The following is a 23,538-nucleotide window of genomic DNA, read 5'->3' as shown; positions in this document are numbered from 1 at the left end:
AGCCCTCCCCATCCCTCTACCAGTCCTTCTCTCCCAACTTCCTGTGCTCCTTTTTTAAAAACCCCACTGAGTTCACTTAGTGTACCCAGTATGGGGATGGGTAACTGGCCATCTACAGGAGCATGCCACTTATTGTGATGACGGGGAGCAAGTCTAAGATGTTTTGCATATTAGGCAAGTGCTGGACCACTGCACTATAGCAACAGCTCTGATAAGGTTTTGTGTAACCTGTCTAGCTCTAGTCCCCAACCCTTTTCCTCCTCTCTCTCTCTCTCTCTCTCTCTCTCTCTCTCTCTCTCTCTCTCTCTCTCTCTCTCTCTCTCTCGCTCTCGCTCTTTCACACACACACACACACACACACACACACACACACACACACACACACACACTAACAGAGCTATTTTTAATTTTGTTTCTCAAAGTCTGCCTGGATCTCTCATCTCTTTTTCCTCTATACTGGGGTTAGCATTGACTTGAGGCGCTTGCGTTCCCTTAGGCTCCAGGCTGGTAAGCCTCCTGAAGTAACCACTTTGTGTGAACTACACTGGTAGGTGGTATTGGAGAGCTTGCTCTTACTGAGGAAAGAGGCAGCTTCTCCTCAGCTCCTCCAGGCACTGACCACCTCCTCACCCCAGCCTCTGTTTTTTCCTGATGCTCTTGACTAGAAGGCTTCCAGACCCTTCCATAATCGAGACTATTGTGTGCTCTGTGTGGAGAAGTCCCTCAAACAATGACAGTATTGGAGCTGGCCCAAGAAGCACTTCTTAGAGACCCCCCAGTTTCGATGCTGATCACACTGGGTTGCAGCTGAGGTCAGGAGTTGTCCTGGCTCTTCATCTGGGCAGGAATGTGTCTAATGGGAGCTCCTAGAGCTTGCACATTGGGAACACATTCTCCTGAGTCTTGCCCCTAGAAGGCAGACCCAAATTATTTAAATCCATGGAAAACTGTAGAAGGAAGATATTGTTATTATCTCTCAATTTAAAGGCAGAGGTCATTGAGGCTGTATAAGCTTACACAGCTAGGAGAACATAAACATTTTTTCTTAAATAATCTGCCCTCAATCCTACATTGCTAACCACTAGGCACATCCCCTGACTAGACTACCTCTCCTGTGCCCCGTACCTCCTGAGTCAGTCTTAGACTTCTTTACTCAGGATCTTTTCCCATTTCAGAGAAAGCCCTAGAGTTTACCCTAGAGTAAGGTTCAGGGACAGTATGCCCATAGGGGTACAAGGAGTCCTTATCGAGAATGTGAGGAGGACCAGGAAATGAAAGAATGGAATGGAGCAAAATCAAGTATCTGGGGAAGGAAGCAGCTAGCAAGGTAACTGGAAAGCAGACAGCAAGCTCATCTCAGCCCAGGCAATCAGCTGCTGACGACTCCACTTTCCCCACATACGAGTACATGCACTTTATCACACGCACATGCTGCTGTGCTCAATTATTCCAGCACAAGAGCTACCAGAGAAGAGACTGCTTGTTAGCGGGGGAACTTGGCAGATGTGCCCTCCAGCTCTGTTTTTGAAAGACGCCAGAGTGTTGGGGGCTGGGTGACCTGCAGAACTCCTGGAGCTCAGAGGACACCTCCTATGAGGACAGATGCTGAGAAAACCATCAGCTGCTCAGCATGACCGGTCTTCCAAGACACTGTGAGCATAGCTTTGTAAGAAGCCTGGTGCACTTCTGTTATGTAGCCTGAGTCAGGCTCAAGAGGCGGATCCAGAAGTCCCAGGCCTTCTTCACTCAGCTTATCCTGCTCAGACCCCATCAGTTCTGCAAGCTTTCATCCTTCTGTGTAAAAGTTCACACTTGGGGGCTGGAGACATGCCTCAGTGGTTAAGAGCACAGACTGGTCTTCTAGAGGACCTGGGTTCAATTCCCAGCACCCACATGGCAGTTCACAACTGTCTGTAACTCCAGTTCCAGGGAACCTGATACCCATGGCAAAACACCAATAAACATAAAGTAAAAATAAATAAAATTTGGGCTGGAGAGATGGCTTAGAGGTTAAGAGCACCGACTGCTCTTCCAGAGGTCCTGAGTTCAATTCCCAGCACCCACATGGTGGCTCACAACCATCTGTAATGAGATCTGGCGCCCTGTTCTGTGTACATAATAAATAAATAAATCTTTGGGTTGGGGATTTAGCTCAGTGGTAGAGCGCTTGCCTAGCAAGCGCAAGGCCCGGGGTTCGATCCTCAGCTCAAAAAAAAAAAAAAGTTCACACTTGGGTGATCCCCCAGTTCTTGAAGTAAACCCTCACCATGTTTCTCTTTCAGTGGACCACCATTTTGTGTTTGGAATCTGTATATCACACACTATTAAATACCTTTGCAACTGACACTCTTTTTGAAGCTCCGCTCTGACTTTCATACGCAAGTCGTTTCACACGTATTATACTTACGTGGTTTCGTTTTCTCATCTGAGAAGTGAAGATGATACTATTCTATTTCCTAAACGGTTTTGAGAAGGTGCTGACAAAGGATTCGGAAGGTCCTGGTCAAGTACACAGGTGCTACAATGTGCTACGAGACTCACTTGTTTCACCACCAGCTAGCAAGCTTCTTATCTGTCTGATGACTCCTTTCTTAGTGTCAAGTAGGTTACTTTGTACACAGCAGATTCGCCACAGAATCCTGTTGAGTGACATAAAGATTTGACTGGGGAGCACACCATTTTAGGACTATACATGGCTGTCGAGTCTCTATTTTACAACCCAGGCCTTAGACTAGGTCTTTCCCATCTCCCTAAGATCAGCATCAGATGACACAAAATGAAGACAATGACACTCCTTTTAATTTCGGGAGTAGAGATGAAGGGACGGCTCTAAACTGTAAGACTGAGCCACAGCACAGCTTTCTTCCCTGATTGATAACAAGCGGCTGAGGGTATGAGGAATTCCTAAGATCAAGACTGAGAGGAGAGGGTACTAAGAGGGACAATGGCAAACGTGGGGCATGGTTAGTCTTTCCTTGGTCATTCCAAACCATTATAAGACTCAGTCATTATAAGCATACCAAAGAAGGAGGCTGAATGGGACCAAGTCACTCCAGCATCAGATAGCCTGCTCAAAATAAGGGACATGATCAGAGAAGCACAGGACTGGATGGTACATTCGAAGCCACTTTCTTCACTTCATGCTGAGGCCCAGAAACCCGTGGTGATTCGTCAAACACCACAGAAACAGTGGAGGGCAATGCCATCTCTGAAATTCAGGCAGCCAGATCTCGGACCCGCGTGCGTTCATTTTACTCCCTCTTTTCCATCCTAAGGAATTACTCTTACTCCATATCCCCTAGCCAACTTTGACTTTACTACAATCCCCAAGTTTGGGAAGACAAAGGTGGTTTTTCCTATTTTATGCAGAGGAAGCTGAGGCCCAGGAAGAATTTTCCATTACTAGTCACACATATCTGTGATATGGCCTCAAACATAAGTTCCTAAGATGGCGACTCTGTGACTAATGGTAATGTAGCAGGAGTCAGATAAACCTAGGTTTGAATTACAGCTCTGCATGAAACCCTGAGGGGGTAGCTTATTCTCTATGAAGCTCAGTTTTCTTAACTATAACCCAAGGAAAGATTATACTATTGACCTCTTAGAGCCATGGTGAGCATCAAGTAAAACAGACACAAAGTTCCTATTATGGTGATAGAAACACTGTAGTTATTTTACTCCATAACTCAATAGGTATTTCTTTCTCTCTGCACTCTCCTATCCTTGGTGCCTCTCTCCAGGAGGAATCCAATGAAGTTGCTAACAAAAGCTGAAATGTGAACTTTTCAACACACAACTGGCAGATTTCCCTTATCATCTGGTGCTAAGCCCCCTTCCCGCCTCCCTTAATCTGCCAAGGACACTGGACAAGAGTATCCAAAGTGGATAGGCACTCCCTGTGCCATTTGTGTTCCTGGGCAGGCAGCCTACAAAATATTTACAAAGTTTTGAAAAATCAGCAAATCCCAATCGCCTGACCTTGGAGGCAAAGACAGACAGAAAGACAACAGATGTAGAGCCAGGAGGACTGGGGGCCCCCAGCTTGGGAGTAGGGGAGGAGCTAGAGAGAAAAGTGAAGGCAAGGAGACAGGTGTACACAAATATGGATGCTTATCACATGATGGAGTCTGTTTCCCCGGCAGATGACCAGCTTGTGGGCTAGGACTCCTATTTCTCTTAGTACCACTGAAATCAAGGTCAATGTCAAGTCCTCACACTGGTTCAGTGAGAATCCTAACCAGAGGACTTGACTCAGAAGAAATGAAAAGAAAAATGGGAAGCAATTGCTTTTTCCAGAAGCTTTCCCCTTCTCTGTCCCCATGTATACTGATCTGCTCCTTCCCTGTCTATACTGTTTTCCTGGTTTGTAGGAGACTGGCTTAGTTGTGTCAGACAGACAGCCCTACCCGCTAGGTTTCTTGACTCAAGTTCTCAGAACAAAGATGGAGAGACCAGTAACACGAGAAGACAAAGCTCACATGCTAATGAGACACATAGAGGATGAGGAGGGTCCTTAATGGTCTCTAGCTAAGGCATCTTCTTTCACCTTAGGTGCCCTTCAGCAGAGACACTTCCACCAGGGAGACCAAATGAACCCAAGGACATATCCATATACCCAGCGTCTTTAGCCTGAACGTGCCTTCCCCAGACATATGTGTTAGAAGCTTAACTGCCTAAGAAACAATGTTTGGAGCTGGCATTCATGAGTGCATAAATTCCACTATAAAAAAGAATGTGGGCTGAAATCAGTATTTCTTGCCCTTCTGCTTTCTTCTATGGAGGAAGCAACAGCCAGGCGACACTTAAGAGCTGAAGACTGAACCATGTGCACCGTAAATGAACTTCCCAGTCTTGAAAACCGTGAGAAATTTCTGGGGTTCTTTTTGTTCGTTTTATTTTAATTTCCCAGCCTGTGGTATCCTGTTACAGCAGCACACAATATACTAAGCCACCAGGGGTTCGGCTTCGTGGCTGTTAGGACCCCCTGTTCACAACCACTTCCTGCTGTAAGAAAGGAAGGAAGAAACACAGGAGAAAAAAAGGCAATACTTGCTGAGCAAAGGCTTGTAGCCAGATGCCGTTCTGAATACTTTTCCATACTATATCTTATCTTTTCCTTCCTTCCTCTTTTCTTTCCTGCCTTTTTCCAAGATTGGGATGTTCCTCAGGGGCAAAGGTTTGCAATTATTGAAATTCTGGTAGAGTCACACTATTACGATTAGTTCACTGATAGTCCATTTCATTTAATTTTATTTCTAGTTATTCTTCAGTTAAGTTCATTTCACTTATTTCCCTCTTTATCATCAGACCTCTCCACATTGACTTTCCAGGGAGATACTCTGATCTATATGGATTACATAATAGTATTACTCCGTCCATCTCTTGCTGTTTGTCTCACGTAATTTAATTACTATTGAGCTATTCTACTGACCTACCATGGATTTAATGTGTTTGTGTGCACTACTGCATAACATGCCATATTTCATATATGTTGAATTTTACTCATCCATTCTCTTGTTTGTGGATATTTAGGTTGATTCCAAACTACCTTATTACAATATCATAAGAAACATTTTTCATGCAAGTCACTTAGTGTAATTTGAGTATAGTTCTTGGTGTGTATAGTCAGAAACAGATTTGATCTGTCACAGGTTAGATAAAAACTCAAATCCCCCCTCCCAAACTTCTAAATTCCACTCCAAAATGGTTGTGTTCCTTTTGCATAATCCTTAGGGGTATGTGAGGATCCTGGGGCCCCTATTTTGTTGCCAACACTTATTACATTACTCTTTTTAAGTATTTCACCAGTCTGAGGTGTACCAAATAGCATACATTATTATTAATTAGCTATACTGATTGGTCTCTCCCTGCTCATGAGACTGAATGACTTCGTATCTGAACTTGCCCTCTTCTAAGTTGTCTGTACATCTGTTGTCTTCTCTATCTGGTTTCCTTTCTCTGCCCATTTATTTCCTCGCTGGAACAGAGTTCTTTACATTTAATGGATTACAGTAAAAACCCATCTACTGTTCCTTTATGGGTTGTGCTTTCCACGCTTTAAGAAAACCTATGAACCTTAACATAGTAAAGAAATCCCCCTACATTTTCTAACAATAATTGTACAATTTTGCCTTTCATGTTAAAGTCTTCAATATTTCTAGAGATTATTTTACATCTAGCAAGTAACAAGCATTTAACCTTATTTTATGTATGTAACCAATGAATTTTCCCAATATCACACATTCTGTGTAGCAGAGACCTTCCCTGTGACTCTTAGATCATAAGCACAAAGTTAACATGCATTCCCTGAGCTCCTATGGCATGGCATGTAGATCTCTCAAGAGTGATTCTGGTGGATTTTATGGTACAGAACCTGCCTCTAAGAAACAGGCCATTAGGGATAATAAATACGGATACGAGAAAAGGATTCGAGAGTATATAGTCATAAATTCACAAATATGTGAGGATAAAAAAAGAACTTGGAAGATGAGAATACACATTTGGAGAGAGGAAAAGGAATGCCCATTATTCCTAGGCTGGGATGGATAAAAGGACTGGACTAAGGGCATGAGGAGAATGCCTGAAATTTTTACTCTGCTGCACTCATCCAGTCCAGGTAGCATTATGCAATTAGCACAGAGTGCAAGAGAAGAGCAGACACTGAAACTCCTACATCTGCCACGAGCTGCCTTTGCTGGTGTGCTCAGGGTTTCCTTCCCTTCATACTGCTCCTACTTCAGCCCCAGGGTACCAATTAAGAAGGAAGCGAGGTCAGTTTTCACTGCAGTCCAGTCCACAAAAATCTTCCTGAGTCAGCTGTCTCCCTTTTTCAGAAACATGGATGGAACTGAAGGGACTTATTTATAAAATAATAATAATAGCGATAACAATAATTATTACATAATATGCGCATGGTCCTTCCAGAACCCACACTTTCTCTACAAATATGTTCTACCCAGGTCAGCAGTGGGAGAGAAGACAGCTAATTGAGGAAAATTGTGTGGACTAGATGCCTGGACCTGTCAAAAGAAAACAAAATTCCAAATCCCTCGGGGTATGAAGACACAAGCCAATAGTTCCAGGACTGAGTTGTCTTCCTTTTTCCACAGGCATCCTTCCCTGTCTCAGGATGCTGCACCATGCCACAAAGGTATAACAACTTATATTCCAAACTTGGCCCTCCCAGGAGGCTGCATTGCCAAATACACCCCAATTATCCTCAGCAGGGCAGCCTGTATTTAGTAGAGCCTGCATCAGGACCTGCTTTTGCTCCTAGTAATCGCCTTCTGCTTTAGTGATTTGAGACTCTGGAGGGGTAGGCAGGAGGGGAGCAGAAGAGAAGGAGATGTGGGGGGATAAAGCAAACAGAACTCATCAAAACCAACAGACAAAAAAGCTCCAGCTCCCAGCTTCTTAATACTCTCAGGGCCTACTCTTCGCCATGGCAACCAGTAAGCCTCCAGGTTTACTTCAATCCAGCTGAGAGTGAAGAGCAGAGGCTGGCTGCTTTGCCTTGCCTGGGACGATTTCAACACTTGGTCAACTCAGCCGGTTCTGGGGATAGATGAAAGCGAGAAAAAAGGGAAAAGTGAGGTTAGGCAGCACCCCTAAGGGGTTCTCTTGGGAAGATGGTGAGGGTCTCCAATGCCAACTTGCATTAAAATTCAGTATTCTTGGCACAATCTCATTGAGCTATTGATCTACTTCTCCTAATCCCTCCAACATCACTCAACTCCATGAGGATGCCTCAGCTACTCACTGAGTTGTCATGTGTTCTTATTACTGTGTGTCCGCATACAATTTTTTTAGAGTGGATTACAGCATGAGCAAATGAACATATGGAGCATGAATTATGTCTAGAAATAAACTTTACTTACATAAAATAAAATAAAACAAATTCAGTATTCTTGGTGAAGACCAACCCTGACCATTTCTTTCCCTAAGCCTCCAAACCAGATTCCTCTGCTTCAGAAAAATGTGTGGGGTGACCGGTCAGCACACAGCCATTTGTTCTTTCTTTGGCCAAGAGCAAGGAAAGGAAATAGAGTAAAAGAAAATAAGAAATGAAGCAGCAGCACATCCCTTAGGAAACAGTCATGGCAACTTAAAAAGTCTCTGAGCTCCAACTCTGCCTTACCAACTTTCCCAGAGGCACCATTACCACGACCCTTATTCGCTTCTGTCTGACCATTCCAGGGCACTGGGCCTCATGGATGCACAGGCATGTGCCATGGTGGGCAGTCTTTAAGGCAGTGCGTGGTCTCAACCTTCCTAATGCTGCAACCATTCAATTCAGTTCCTCATGTTGTATTGACCCCAACCATAAAATTATTTCCTTGCTACTTCATAACTGTAATTAATTTGGCTGCTCTTATGAATTGTGATGTAAATATTTGATATGCAGGATATCTAGTATGTGACCTCCATGGTGGTCATGAGCCACAGGTTGAGAACCACTGCTTTAAGGAGATGTCACAGGCTGTATTATTCTCACTGGCTACTGCTTAGCTCGCCACTTGCCCCAAGAGATTGAGGCTAGACATGGGGTAAGAGGCAGAATTAGTGACCCACACTATGACCTAGGCTTTGAGTGACAAATCAGACATGAGGCTAATGGTTGGGTAGCCGCCATTAGTCCTCTACTGAAGAGGTATGGTTGAATGCTAACATTCCCAAACTCAATGATTTAACAGAGAAGGCTGGAAGTTGTGGAGGGAAAACTCAGGGCTAGGGGGATGGGGTTTTTGTCCATGTGCACAGCTAGTAAAAGGCTACTTGCTCACTTTGTTTTCTTTTTTTTTTTTTTTTTTTTTTTTTTTGGTTTTTCGAGACAGGGTTTCTCTGTGTAGCTTTGCGCCTTTCCTGGATCTCGCTCTGTAGACCAGGCTGGCCTCGAACTCACAAAGATCCGCCTGGCTCTGCCTCCCGAGTGCTGGGATTAAAGGCGTGCGCCACCACCACCAGGCTCATTTTGTTTTCTTAATGGAGTTGATGTCTTCATTTGTAAATGGACACAGCTTCCTCCTGAAAAATGCATCTTCCTTCTCCTGTGCTGTACCCCATGCCTGATATAATCTACACACCCTTCTCATATCCTGAGTGAACGGCTGAATCTCACAGTCTGAGGAAATTATCTCTTCAGCCACAACCTCTAGACCTCAATATCTTACATATATTATTTTCTGAGCATGTGTAGAATCCCACTTTCATCCATCAAACACTTGTTGAGGGTCATTAGACTCTGTGAAGGCAAATCATTTTCTTCACTACTGTATCCAGTACTTCTAGGTGCACATTAAATATTCAGTGAAGATTTTTAAAATTAAGCCTATTATGTATATAAAGCAATTTACTGATCACTTTAAATAGAAATAACATCTACACACTGAATCTTACATTTATTGAGCAATCACCATGTATCAGGGCATATGTACACTCTAATTTAACACTCAGAAAAATAATGAGAGGTAGAAAGTATTATTATTTCCATTCCGTGGATGACAATGGGACTCAAGGATATTTTTTTTCCTAATTCACACGACTAATAAATGGCAGAGCCTGGCACCAAACTCAGGTCCCTTAGACTCTAAGGTTTCCCTCTCCTGCATCTCTGCATCTCTGGTGATGGGGAAGCTCCACTAATAATAAAGTCATTAAATTGGCACCTTGACATGTTTGTTAGCTTGGCACAGTTACTTAGCCACTCTGAACTCTCTCAAACCAGTCTGGCCTAAGGCTCTCAGGTGAGAACTTGGAGGTTTTGCACCCTTTTTCTTATAAATATCCCAAACACAAGGGCCAGATCTCAGTTTTAAACACACACACGTGTGCACGTGCATACACATACATACACACACACACACACACACACACACCCTTTCTTTTTATCAAACAGTCCAAGGATGTTCTGCTGTTCCTTGTTTTACAGATAGCAACATTGACACTGAGGAAGATGACACCAATTTCCTAAGGTCACATGGTTAAGGAGTAGTAGAGCTGGGGTCAAACCCATTCTTTTCTGATTCTAGAACATCCAAAAGCCACTGGACTGTTGGCACCAAAAGCCCTGGAAACCCTGCTTTTGCCATGGTGAATCCCAACTAAGAGACTGCCACTTTTGATCCAAACAGCTAAGACCTCCACTCTGTGCCCTAAACTGTCACATAGCAAGCAACTAGCTCTCCATGCCCTACAGAATTACAATCACGTCACCTTGTGGAAGAATCAGTTGCTGTCTTAGCCTCCAAGGTGCTGTCTAAGAATGACCTCAATAGCTGCTGCCCGACAGGGGAGGGGCTTATACTCAGAGACAATCCAAGCAGCAAGGTGCTTCTGGGCCATTTGTTTTTCTATCCTGGCACTTAAACAAGAAATGGAACCTTGGGGGAAGGGCTGTAATATGAATCTCCATGGAAGAGGGAGTGTAAAGTTTGTAAGGGGCATTAACGTCAAGAGCAGTTGAACATATGAATTCACAGAGATTGTGACAGCATGGATATGACCCACAGCCAGAAAAAAAAATTCCAGCACACAAGGGGCAGGGAGGCATGCAATCCCACCATTAGTTTAGGGGCTACTGGCCTTGGATAGCTGCTGGGAGAGGGAAAGTCTGTTTTCTTTAATGATGTACCCTTGGTAGGCTGGCACACACCAAGAACAGCTAGGCAACACAGACTAGACTCAATAGTGAAAGAAGGCAAAAACAAAGAAATCAAAGTCGGGTGGGAAGGCATGGGAGACGGTGCTACCGGGGGGGAGTTCAAATACATCGCATGAACTTCTCAGAGAACAAATTAAAATGCTGCTTTCAAAAACCTGAATGCATGCCTGTCCTTCCCTTCTGTGTTCTTCCCCCCTTGAGCCATCTTAATCATTTTGAAAGTCCAATGAATTAAGAAAAGAGGTTAATTCCCACCCAGGGATGACAGCACTGCTCTTTGGAGATAGACAATGGTCATTAAGAGACCACTCCTTTACAAAGCAAAAGGCACGGATTAGTGGAGATTTTACCGCAGCCTAAATCGGCTTACCTCCAAAATGGCAAAGAGATTTTGACAAGGATCTCTTCGATTTCTGCTAGTGATTCCTGTGTAGCCCTCCTCCTGCTCCCTCCTCCTGCTCCCTCCTCCTGCTCCCTCCTCCTGCTCCCTCCTCCTGCTGCTGCTGTCACCCCACCCCCAGAAGATGCAGTGGTTCTCTGCTTCTCCCCCTGTCAAGGGAATCTGCTCTGAAACACTACCATTCCTGGGCTTCCTTTGCTGAATTATTCATTTTTGCTCCCTGGGCATAACCAAATACCTCTCATTAAAAGCCCGGGGTAGGGGTGACCAACTCCATCCAGCCCCTGCAGTTAGCCAGAGGGGAAGCCTAAGAGGAAGGCAGATGGCAGCAGGGCTGGCAGCTGTAACCTCAGCACGAAAGGAAGGCTGCAAGGAACCCCTGGAAGATGGCAGCCACAGAGGGACTGTGGGGTTACCATGGTGGTGGTGAGGGCTGATATCCTTCTACTTTGGTCCAACCTAGAAGGCGTGCTCTCACCATGGACTCTCAGGCCCAGAGTCTTCTGAGTCCTGAGCACTCACAGTTGATCTAGCACTAGGACTTAAGAGACCTCAGTGCCCTGTCTAAATTGGGTGCCAATTCTATGTGGCTGGAGACACAGGACAAGCTATCACTAGTGTAGTTAGAGACACTGGGGTCATGAGATGGAGAGGAGCGGTAGAGGGGAAGGGGACTTAATGGCTGACTCCAGCTCTAGCATTAACTGGCTGTCTGAATCCAGGACCATGGCTGGCCTCCCTTCGCCCAAGTCCTCTCCTTCCATAGCAGACAGCACAGACTTGGAAAGGGCTTCTGATCGTGAGTGCTATGGATACGACATGAGGATATGACATGAGGCTACGACATGAGGATCACAGTCCAGTTCTGGGTCCTCTGAGTGTGGGAAGGTGACAAGCCATTTACTTTGCCAAAGCCTCAGTCTCCTCTTCTGTAAGAAGGACACAGTAGCACCTATCGCAAAGATTCCTGAAGACATGTCTAACGCAGCCAGTGCTGGGCCCTGGTGAATCCTCAGAAATGCCGGGTACTCATCAGAGGCCACAGCCCTTGATCCTCAGAGCTTCCCCTTCCAGGTGCTCTCAGCTGTCTCTGCAGAAGAAACAGGACACTCTCTTGCAAGTTGCCTAAGGTAGCCAGCCGTTCGGAATATATTCAGTCTTGGAAATACTGCATGGGGACCAGTGCTCCCATCTCTCACCAGACTGCAGGCAATAAATGCTGAGGGCTGTTTCAGGGGCCAAGAACGCTGAGCAGGTAGGCCAAGAGATGCAGCAAGAAGCAGCTGATTCCCTTCCCCCGCCCTCAGGTATTTACCTGGCCAGCAGCAGCTGAGGGTCTTCCCTTTTCTCTTTCCCAAGATACTGGTTTTGCTGTTTGCTATGCTTCTGGGGTACAATGTACGAGTCCTTAAACACTGGAAGCTATGGAGAAGGGGCCGGCCCAGCACCGGCTGCATCCTACCTGTACTTTTTTACAGAAATATGCAGACGTGCCACACTTTTTATGTAGGTACTGCACACCCGAAGTTAGGATCTCCTGCTTGTGAAGCAAGCCGTCTAAGCCACTGAGCTCTCTCCCCAGACCTATTAATGGCTTTATGGATTGAATGTTCATAAAATTCATATTCTGAAGCCCCTACTCCCACTCAGCATGATGATTATTTAAAACCGAAGACTTTGGGAGATAATGAGGTTCGATGATGGTAAGTATGGGGTCCTCACAATGGGATTAGTGTCATGGTAGGAGAAAGAGAACAGACTTGAGAGTCTCATTGTTTCTCCTGTCCCCTTCCCCCATGTTAGGACACAGATGGCTTGTAGCCATCTTCCCATCTGGGCAAGGTAGTTTTGCTAGAGGCCTTGCAAAGAGAACATCTAGGCCTGGCCCCATGGAAACATTGCCTTTCTGCATTATTCCATAGGCTAAGATGGGCCACAGTGCCTCTTCATCAACTTAGGCATTCGTGTACTGATTCAGCAATACTTAGCTGTCACGTTTCCCATGCTAGATGCATAGTGCATAGGATTGAGTGAGTCCAAGGATGGTAAGGATGAACACTTACGTATACAGGAAGGTGGGATTGCAAATTCCAACAAGTGCACTGAAACAAAGAGACAGGGTGTAAGACAAGGTAAGAGGCCAGGAAAGAGCTCTGAGGAGATGCTGTTTAAGTCTCATTCCCACGAAAAACCAAGCAACATTCAGGCAAGTGTGGAGGGAAGGTGAGTGCAGATGCAGAGTGCAGCAGGTTTCCACCCTGGGGCCAAGGTATTTGCAAACCTGTTCTATTGGAGGAATCAAGTTCTCCGCAGCCTGGGTGCCCTCTGGGTTTCAGCTGTCTAAAAAGCATGCCCCCCATTTGAACTTGTGTCAGATTTTGTGGAAATGACCATGAAGACGAGAAAATACAGATGCCTGGGCTGCACCTTGACAGTGACTTTGATTAAGCAGATCACAATGGGGTCTTAAAGTTTTCATTTTTCCACATCTCAGTTGGTTTCAATATTTGATCTCAGAGCATCACATTACATATAATGAATAAGATGAGGATGACCGCTGGGGGGGGGTGGTGGTGGTGGCGGCGGCGGCGGCGGCGGCGGCGGCGGCGGCGGCGCACGCCTTTAATCCCAGCACTCAGGAGGCAGAGCCAGGTGGATCTCTGTGAGTTTGAGGCCAGCCTGGTCTACAGAGTGAGATCCAAGATAGGCTCCAAAACTACATAGAGAAACCCTGTCTTGAAAAAACAAACAAACAAAAAGATGAGGATGATGAGTTGATGGCAAAAACTAAACTAGTAAATCAGTACCTGTGTTTGGGTACCACAGGCAAATGGTGAGTTTGTCTCATGAGCCTTCTTTAATCTTCAGGTGTCCACTTGAAACTTAGTTTTTTTGCCATATTGGGGGAGGGGAGTCCAACAACCTCAGGTTGCCTAGTATCTGCTCAGTTTTATAATAACATCAAAACTTCTGTTTCCATGGTAATCCCTTAGTCTTGAACAGCCCAAGATGTTTATTGACCCAAGTTTTCTAGGGAAGTGCTCACTTTATCTTTAAAAGAGAAATGTTACTTACTGCTCCTCACAGCTGCAGCACACGAGAGAGTAGACTCTGCATCTCTCCTAGGCAATACACTAGAGCTGACCCTGTTGGCAGGGGCAAAGGTGAGCCGGTGATGAGGATGTGAAAACAGAAGAGCTGACCCTACCTCCCCCTCACTACCCCCCTATCTGCCATGTGGTGACATGGGTGAGGGAAAAATGCCCTCCCCCACTAACCCCTTGCCACCTGAGGCATGAGAACTGGCCTCAGGGGCATGAGAGCTATTCCCGCCCCTCACCAACTGCAGCACTCGGAGAGCAGGCCCTGCACCTCATCTGGGCAAAACAGTAGAGCTGGCCCTGGTGGTGTGCATATGGGTAAGTCAACCCCGAAGGCATGAGAGCAGGAGAACTTGCCCCACTCCTTGCTGTAGGCTGCATTGGGTGAGCTAGCCAGGGCAGTGCTGGAGAACTCATCCTGGTGGTGATAATGAGAGAAAGCTGAAGGGTTGACCAATCCAGCTACTACCCAGGCCGAGAACCAAGGCTCTTCAGCTGACCAATCCAGCTACTACCCAGGCCGAGAACCAAGGCTTTAAGTTAGCCTACCACAACATCCACCTCATCTATGAACTGCAGGAGCATGTGAAGGGGCTGGACCTGCAGATCCAAAGCTACAGGATCTCCATGACACAGGACAACAATAAGATATCCAAGAGGAGTCCCAGTGAGGGCCCAGTATTGATAGTGTAGCAGAAGCCAGAGGCCTCGAACCAGACCAATGACTCATTGCAATGAACACTTAAAAGTAAAGATGTATGGACTAAAGGGCTTACTGTGTGACTCACTGAGCCACACTACAGCTTCCATGACGAGCCTGTTTGTTTTTCTTTTAAATTTTATTTTGTTTCACTTCAGGGGGAGGTTGCAAAGGTAGAGGGCAGATATGAAAGGACAGGAAGATGAATGGGATTGGGATGCATACAAAAAAAAACAATAAAAAGTTGTTCTTTTTTTTTAAAAAAAGGGAGGTGTTACAAAATTTTCTCAATCTCCCCAGACATGAGGTGTCCTGGCCTGCTAAACATGCCTTTCCATGCATCTGAAAAGAGGTACACAGGCTTCTGCCTCCAGCTTCCTAGTATGTAATTTCTCCATTGTCTTCCTACATGTGCAACATATCAAAAAGGAGCTAGACAACAGCCAGTAGGTCTCACAGTGTAACAAAAGTACTGTAGATGGAAACACCAATGCTTCAAGAAGGGCTAAGCCCTGGTGTTAGAAACTAAAGCAGAAAGAAGCCATCTGCTGACAGAATCACAAGGTAATAGAAAAGAAGACATATAGCATCACCATGGTAACCAACCTCCAAAGGCCCTTAGCAACTGCTCCTTTCTATATGAGATTTCCCTAAACAAGGATATTTCCTATTTCCTGTTTTCCTCTTCAATAAAGATGTTAATTTTATTTTCCTTCATTTGTGCTTAATGTTCCAGGATCGATTTAGAGTCTCTTTAGTTCTACCCCTTCACTATCTTTTGCAATCTTTTTCTTCCCGTCTTCCCATTTTTCCCTTCCCTACTATGTCTCCTTTGTTTTTTCCTCTGGCCTCCCAATTTCCAGTCCTCTGTACCCTTAGCAATATTTCTATTTCTCTTCTGCCAGATCCACACCCTCATCCAGGATGTTTTATCAGCCACAGTACCAATGTCCTAGTAAGTACTGGCTGTTGCTCTAACTGAGCTCTAAATGGTATTCCTTCTAAGGCCCACATTCTCGGTTCTGGCATCTTCCCACCACTTAGCTAGGAACACAGTATAGCAAAACCATTTCAGAGCACAGAGCCAATGAAAGGAAAGAAGGGCCCCAGGGTTGAGAGTCATAATCATCATTTATCAAGTGCTGTGTATCTGACCGTGTGCCAGTGCTTAATGTCTCTTAGTCCACTTAATATTCACAACATCCCTGATGGATTTTATCTTCTCGGTTAACAAACAGCGGTAGAGAATGGGGTGTGGTGAAGCATGCATGCAGTCCCAGCATTTGGGAGGCCAAGGCAGGAGGATCATGAGCCCAAGGCAGTCTGGGATACAGAGTTCTAGGGCAGCATGGACTACATAGCAAGATCCTGTCTAAAAATAAAGCAAAACAAACAAGACAAAAACTGGGGATCCAGAAACAGGAGAGTTAAACTTCTTGTAAAAGGTCATATAATAAGGAGCAGAAGAAAGACCTGAACCCAAGTAGGCTACCTAAAGCCTGTCCACTTTGTCTACTTCCTGAAGAGAATTAAGGAACATACTGTTCTGACTTACTTAATGAGAACAAGGGGGTCAAAGAAAATACATTAATTGGTATTATTTGAAGTATGAATTGGTCAACAAAAAGCTATTGTACAAAAATAGATAGAATAACACCCCCCACACAAACACCACCACCGACAACAACACAGAACAACATGTCTTTTGCTGAAGTCCACAGAAGTCGAGTGGAAAGGGAGTGGAAGAGGAGTGGAAGAACCCTAGCTGTGGGCCTCTTCTTTCCTCAGACAGTTCCTGCAAACACTCAGTCTTTATTCAGCAAACACACTTACAGTTGGTGTTCCCATAAGCCAGGCTCTGGTGGTCTTAGACCTCCACATATACTTGAGGAGTCGTTAGGGGCCAAAAGTCCTCTTTATAAGTCCTGGGTATTCAGCTGTCATTTCCGAGCTTGTTTCTAGGAATAAGGATTTTTATGAGTCAAACAAAATGATGGCTATGGAAGTGCCATATACAGTATCTAGCACACAGAGGTCAACTTTGTAGGGGCAGACTCCTTTCTACACGCTGCATTCTCCCAGAGATGGAATGGATCTGCTGGTACTGGGCCGTCTACCAACCATTAGGATGGCCTTTGTCTTGCTTTGTGCATTTAGAGATTAGGTTTCATACAGTCTAAGCTGGCCTCAAACTTGTTATGTAGCTGAGCTAGCTTAGAACTCCTGATCCACCTGATTCCACCCCCAAAATGCTAGGATTACAGGCCTGTACCACCATGCCCAGTAAAGTTGGGCTTCTTTAAAGCATGGAACTCTAAAGTTGCCCATAACATATATGTACTTGTCTCTTGGAGAAGGAAGGACCTCACTACAGGTTACTTACCTCTTGTTCCTAAAGAAAAGCCTCTCTGTCCACTATGGATGGAGCATGGCACTTAATTACAAAACCATGTTGGGGGTGTTTCTAGATAAAAACATTGCCAAGACATTATCGTCATCATTGTATTGAAATAATGGATGCCAGAGCTACAAAGGAAGGCTGTCCCAAAGAACACAGTTTAAAGAAACGGTTCAGAAGGCTGAGGAGACAGCTTAGTACATAAGAGCGCTTGCCTATGCAAACATGAAGACCTGATTTTCAATGTCCAGCTCCCACATAAAAATTCTGGCATGGCTATACATGCCTGAACCCCTGCATCAGAGTACTGAGACAGGGAATCCTTGATCTCTCTAGCCTAGCTGAAAAAGCAGATGTTCAGTTCAGTGAGAGACCCTGGCTCAAGACAATAATGCAACCAATAAGGCAGAGAGCAATAGAGGAAGATACCTGATGTGCTCCTCTGGCCAATGAATGCATTCACATATGTATGTCCACAAACAAGACAACACACATACAATGCACACAGTATACTGTCTTAGTTACCTTTCTATTACTGTGAAGAGACACCATCTCCAAAGCATTTCATTGGAGGCTTGCTTACAGTTTCAGAGGGTGATTCCATGATCATCATGGTGGGGAGCATGGCAACAGGCAGACAAGCATGACACTAGAACAGTAGCTGGGTGCTTATATCTGATCTGTAAGCTCAAGACGGAGAGAGAAGCTAACTGGTAATGGCATGGGCTTTTGAAACCTCAAAGCCCAACCCCAGGGACACACCTCCTCCAACAAGGCCACACCTCTTAATCCTTCCTAAACCAGTTTTCAAGGTTCAAAGTTGGGACCAAGCATTCAAATATATACACATATGGGGGTCATTCTCACTTCAAACTACCACATTCACACAAAGACACACATGCTTTCTCTCTCTCTCTCTCTCTCTCTCTCACACACACACACACACACAGACACACACACACACACACACACACAGACACACACACACACACACACACAAAATACAATTCGGGTAGATGGAAAGAAGTCAAGAAATTTACAGGAAACTGATCCAATTCTGTTTTTCTCTCTTGCCTCCTCCTGTCTTCTTTCTTAGCTCTGATTTTTTTTTTGAGAACAAGTTACTGAGTAAACAGTGGAAAATGTATATTATATATGCGTAATTTGACTAACTTGTGGCTTAATATATCTTCTGTGGCCCTTTCCTAAAAACTGGAAACTCGGGAGGGCCAGATTTCCTGACCTTGTGCTGTAACAAGAGGAGGTCATGGTTATGGAGTGCAGTATAGAGCACAGGTGTGGACATGCATGTCTTTTGGGGAAGGAAAACGGTGGAAATGTCATAGAGCATAAAGTAAACTAGTTTGAGTTTTTGGTGGGAGGGAACAATCTGACAAGAAACACATAAAAAATTAAAACTTCAGAGATCTCATCCAACTTCTTCACTATATCCTTGGTTCACCTTGAGCCTTGGCCTTCAGTGACTCTACTGGTCACACTTGTGGCCTTCAAAAAGAAGGACTTGCATTTGGTCTCAAAGATCTGGGCACACCTTACTTGATTTTTGCATAAGATTTTGAAGAAGGAAAATCCAACCTTTCTTCTTTTGCCACATGAAAAAAAAGCCTCTTCTCTCAAATATTAGTCTTTCTCCCCATTCTTCACCAAAACAATGTGTCAGCCATCAAATAGAAGTGAAAAGGCATGTCTAAATCACCTAAGAGGACAGTCGGTTTTACTGACATTTCTGATCACAGTTAGTGGTAAGGTAAGCTACTAGGCAGGACTGAAGGGAACTAGCATCATGAGGAAGAGACTTTGGAAAGAAAAGAAGACCTTTAGAAGAACAACTTAATTATTCTAGTCATAGTTCATCTTGTGGAAGAAAGGATATCTTCACTGGGATTGAGACAACATCAGTAACCACAGAAAAGTTTGGTCAGGAAGCAGGCATTGATTTCGACTACTGCTCCTTTATATTTTAAGCAAATGTTAAGAATCCAGTTTATTCTCACTTGACCTTGAATAGCTAGTCAAAGCCTGGCCGGCTTTATCTCCTGAGTTCATGGTAACTTGTTTGACCTTTGGGGAAAGGCCTATTCTACAACCATGTTCTGGGGAATACAGGGGGGAAGGTATAGTTTCTTTGTATAAAAGCCTCCAGTGTGGGCTGGCACATGCTTTTAATCCCAGTACTCGGGAGGCAGAGCCAGGCGGATCTCTGTGAGTTCGAGGCCAGGCTGGTCTACAGAGCGAGATCCAGGACAGGCACCAAAACTACACAGAGAAACCCTGTCTCAAAAAACTAAAAAGCCTCCAGGGTGGCTTTAGATTACTTCAAAGCTTGAATGCTGTCTCTTTTCCACTTCCTACTCACCTCCTAAGACCATGGGAGATGCACGATAGAATAAAGTCCAATGAAGAATCAAACATTCTGTACTTCCTACTGCCTGATTTGCTAAATGAAAAGATTATCTTTAACCTTTGCTGGGCATCAGAAGAATTAGTTCAGAACTGAACATTAGATATCTAAATATTTCCTGGCCATTAGCTACAGAATAGAAGCTTTTTATACTATCTTCTATAACATTATATAGTTATGTATGGGGAAATCAAAGTGGGATAATAGTGGAAGTATAAGAAGATTGTATAGTGTTGTGAGACTTTGTCCATCTGTAAAATGAATCAAAGAAGGACCAATTGAAACAGGATGCTGAATATCAGATGGTTGTTCTGTATCCCATCAACTTGGAACGACTTCCTTACCTCTGACAATTTGAGCCCATTTGAATATGCCTGAAACTTCTCATAATAACTATGCTTCCATTTTAGTCTCTACAGGATAAGGTATAATCAAGCCGCTCAGGACAGTGTCATGGGGAGCATCCTTTGGAGTCATTAGAGGATACAGTAGACTAAATTCTATAGCATGATTCATGAATGAAGAATCCCTAGACACCAAACATTGCAGCATTGATTAAAAGCTTCTCGTGGAGACTGAATCCTGGCATTTGGGCGGTAGAGGAGCATTTTTTTGTTCTGGGTTTTGCTTGGTTTGTGTGCATTTGTATTATCTGTTTTGCTTTGTTAGCAGAGTCTTGCTACATTGCCGACACTGGCCTCATACTCTCTACGTACCCCAGGCTGACCTCAAACACACTACCCTCCCGCTTCTGTCTCCCAAGTGCTGAGAATGCAGACATGCATGACCAGCCGAGGCTTAGCACTTTGCCTTTCTCCTCTGCCTGCTGCTGACTGCTATTTGATTTTGAATGGATTCACAGCAAACATTTTGTTGGCATCAGAGTCATTTAAAAAAAAACAGAAAAAGAAAAAAGCAAAGAAAATTCTTTCCTTCCAATACACCTGCCTAAGCTGAACTCCCCTGCTCTCACTCCCAATTTCCCAATGAGTGCTTCTCTGCAGTGCTAAAATGTTCACCCCGACTCAGTGAGCTTTTCTAACCGTTGTCTTCTACCCATTTTACCACTTCATAGACCTGGCGATGTTCATGGAGAACACATGGTCCCCCAAGTCCCTTTGCTTAAGGTAATACAGCTGAGCAGATTTCCTGCCTCTGCGCTACTGCTTGCCTGAAAATATCAAGACCTCAGCATCCTATTTGTCTCTCCTGAAACTGGACCATAATTGAAGCTAGTTGTACTGGGTTTGCAGTTGTGGAAGAGCACCTGCCTTTGACTCAGCAGTGGCCATACTGCTGTGGAAAGTGAGGGGATTATAGAACACGTGGGAAGTAATACATGGTAGCAAGGCACTGTGAAGGTTACAGAAAGAAACTGACAATGGGTAGAAAAGAGAAGTCAGATTTTTCAAAGCAACACTCCGTGTCTGAGGATGATGTTGCTGACACTGCAGGAGCAGGTGGCAGCAAAAGCTGATGTGTGTGACCTGCTGAGGTTTGGAGGACCCTGTTATCCGATTAGCATCTTCGGTGATTTTTTTTGAAGTACTTGATATTTATTAGAATTTTTTATTTGGGGCCATATGCAGTAAAACATCACAAAAATGAGTAATCATCCCTGGTGCAAAAATAAGTGGTTCAGTTTGGCACCTTGCCAATTCCAATTATTCTGGATAAGTAACTGTGGCTATGGGGGCTTCATTAGCACAGTACATGTAGAAACCACAGCAACAAAGGTTTACTCATCAAAATCCAAATTCTTCAGCTATAGTCAGTTGCTCTTGGATGATAATTGCTAGCAGCAGGAGTATCACCTTCAAATTATGAAGGAAGGGACCATTCTATTAGTCTGCATGCACACATATGTGCATAACTCAGATGATGAGCCCCACAGGAGTGCAAGCTTAGGCTAATACAATGTTCATTCAATTACATTTCTAACTCTTAGCATACAAATTTTCGAGACTTAGCTCTATCTATATTATTGGTGTAACTACTGTAAATTCATCTTTGTACATAACTCTATGTAGTCCCCAAACAAAGTTCTCCTTGCTTCAGTGTCTGGTGTCCTACCTACCACAGCGCACGTTTAATTAAATCATAATGAAAGAAGAAAGGGAGAAAGAGAGAAAAACTAAAATAAAGGTGGAAAAGGAGGGGAAAAGAAAAGAACCACAATCCTAAACGATTAGAAACTCCTTAAAGAGGCCCCACAGTGAACAGTGCTGCTAATAATCTCACCTAACTCTCCCAGTGAGGAGAAAGGGTTTACGGCTGGATTACTGGAGAGAGTACAATCATTTTGGGAGAGTTTCTGGAGAGTGATGAGCTACGTCAGCACTAGCAGGTAGACTCTGCAATAGATGGAAATGGAGCTCACTACTGCCTGCTGAAGAGTTTTCTATGCTTGTTTTCTATGCCCTGTAGTATGTAATCTGCTCAGATGCTCTGACAGGCACTCAGGCCTGGACCTGTTAATCCATGCAGAAGCCCTCTTGGACAGGAATTCTATTCCTAGTCCATTAAAATACAAGCTACACGAGCGCACAGACTGCTACTTTGTTCACTATCGTATCTCTGGCACCTAGAACATCTGCCATACGGTCTGCACTCAATTCGTCTTTGTGGAACACATGCATGAACTAGTAGAAATGAAATCCATTCGATACAATAAATATTTATTTTCCTAAATTCTGTTGGTTTTCCTATGTAAGGGCTTCTCATTTTATACAGACACAGGTTATCATTAATGTCCAAATGAGTGAAATAAGATATTCACAAGCATAGGCACAAACAAAAAGAAAATTTAGCTTTGAGGAGAATCGTGACATGGTCCTATCAACTCTGAACAAGAATGTGGAAGTTATAAAAGCCAAGAGTCGAGGAAAATCAATGCAAACTCTGTGGGAAACCTTAATGAAACTTCTGCACAGACAGTAAATTGCCCTCACGTGACTAATGGAGTGAATGATGATTCTGAGGATGTAGCAGGGGAAAAATAATGCACACCTCAGGGCTGGTTGGTACATGTTCTCTAGCTCGAGCACTACCACACTGTTCTATCCTGGGCACTGAATACAAAAGCCAGCAACAAAAGCAGGGGTTGCCCCCTGATGATGTTCTGGTGCTGACAGCTGCCCTGTCCTTGAAGACTGAAAGGATCTCAGTTAACCTCTCTACAGGCCTCCCAGAAGTTTATAATCCCACATTATCCCTGCAAAGTCCATGCTTGAAATGTTTCATGAAAAGCAGGTCAAATCTCTGAAGCATCAAACTTGAACCAGTCACTCTCTAAGGCTTGGGTGAACATATCTAACACATACAATTTTGTTCTCCCTTGCCCCACTTGAATCCAGCACTATGAGACTCCCGGCGTCTCTGATGCTATACTCTGCCATACTCTTTACCCCATCTTCCAATACCTGGAGGGCTAAAGGGCTTCCTGCCTCTGCTGCCAATGCTCCCAAGCACCAAGTGGAGCTCCTAATTTCACGTAAACTATCACATCCTTGAAAGTTAAAAATGACTCAGAAAAGAAAATTTCACGTACAGAAAAACGATGTAACCATGTCCCTTGGAGCTCTAACAGAAATACTCTGATTTCTTAAAAGATGTCTGTCTTTTATTTTCATATACACTTGCTTTCAACTCCCTACCCCATTGCTTCCAAAAACTTGCTTAAGCCTGAGAGCTTTCTCAGACTGTGAATATGGCCTACCTTTTGAGGTATGTCTCAGTCTACTCTCTTCTTCAATAAGTGAAATGGGCAATATCAGGACATCCACAGTTATTGGAATAGGTCCTGGAAGTGATGCCAAACCATTCTCCAAGTTGGCCTCCCCAAGTATAGCCTGGAA

At 44.3% G+C, this 23,538-nt stretch overlaps 1 long non-coding RNA gene across 21 annotated transcripts in view; it reads right to left on the bottom strand.

Annotated features, from left to right (window-relative positions):
- The window catches only part of LOC128109141 (uncharacterized), an 86,976-nt gene that overhangs the window by 17,451 nt on the left and 45,987 nt on the right, over positions 1-23,538 (bottom strand). For 11 of the 21 annotated variants that reach the window (XR_008217696.1, XR_008217717.1, XR_008217715.1 and 8 more), the window contains 4 exons: positions 17,785-17,946; positions 16,695-16,819; positions 14,136-14,206; positions 13,124-13,162 (listed from right to left, as the gene is read on the bottom strand). This is a non-coding gene — a long non-coding RNA (uncharacterized LOC128109141). Of the gene's footprint in view, positions 1-11,030; positions 12,151-13,123; positions 13,163-14,135; positions 14,207-16,694; positions 16,820-17,784; positions 17,947-23,399; positions 23,533-23,538 lie in introns of all 21 variants that reach the window. The other 10 variants (XR_008217699.1, XR_008217710.1, XR_008217690.1 and 7 more) reach the window with 7 other exon arrangements.

Source organism: Peromyscus californicus, unplaced genomic scaffold (assembly GCF_007827085.1).
Source record: "Peromyscus californicus insignis strain IS unplaced genomic scaffold, ASM782708v3 Scaffold_10__1_contigs__length_136768540, whole genome shotgun sequence".
NCBI lineage: Eukaryota > Metazoa > Chordata > Mammalia > Rodentia > Cricetidae > Peromyscus > Peromyscus californicus.
This window is presented reverse-complemented; position numbering and strand designations above follow the sequence as displayed.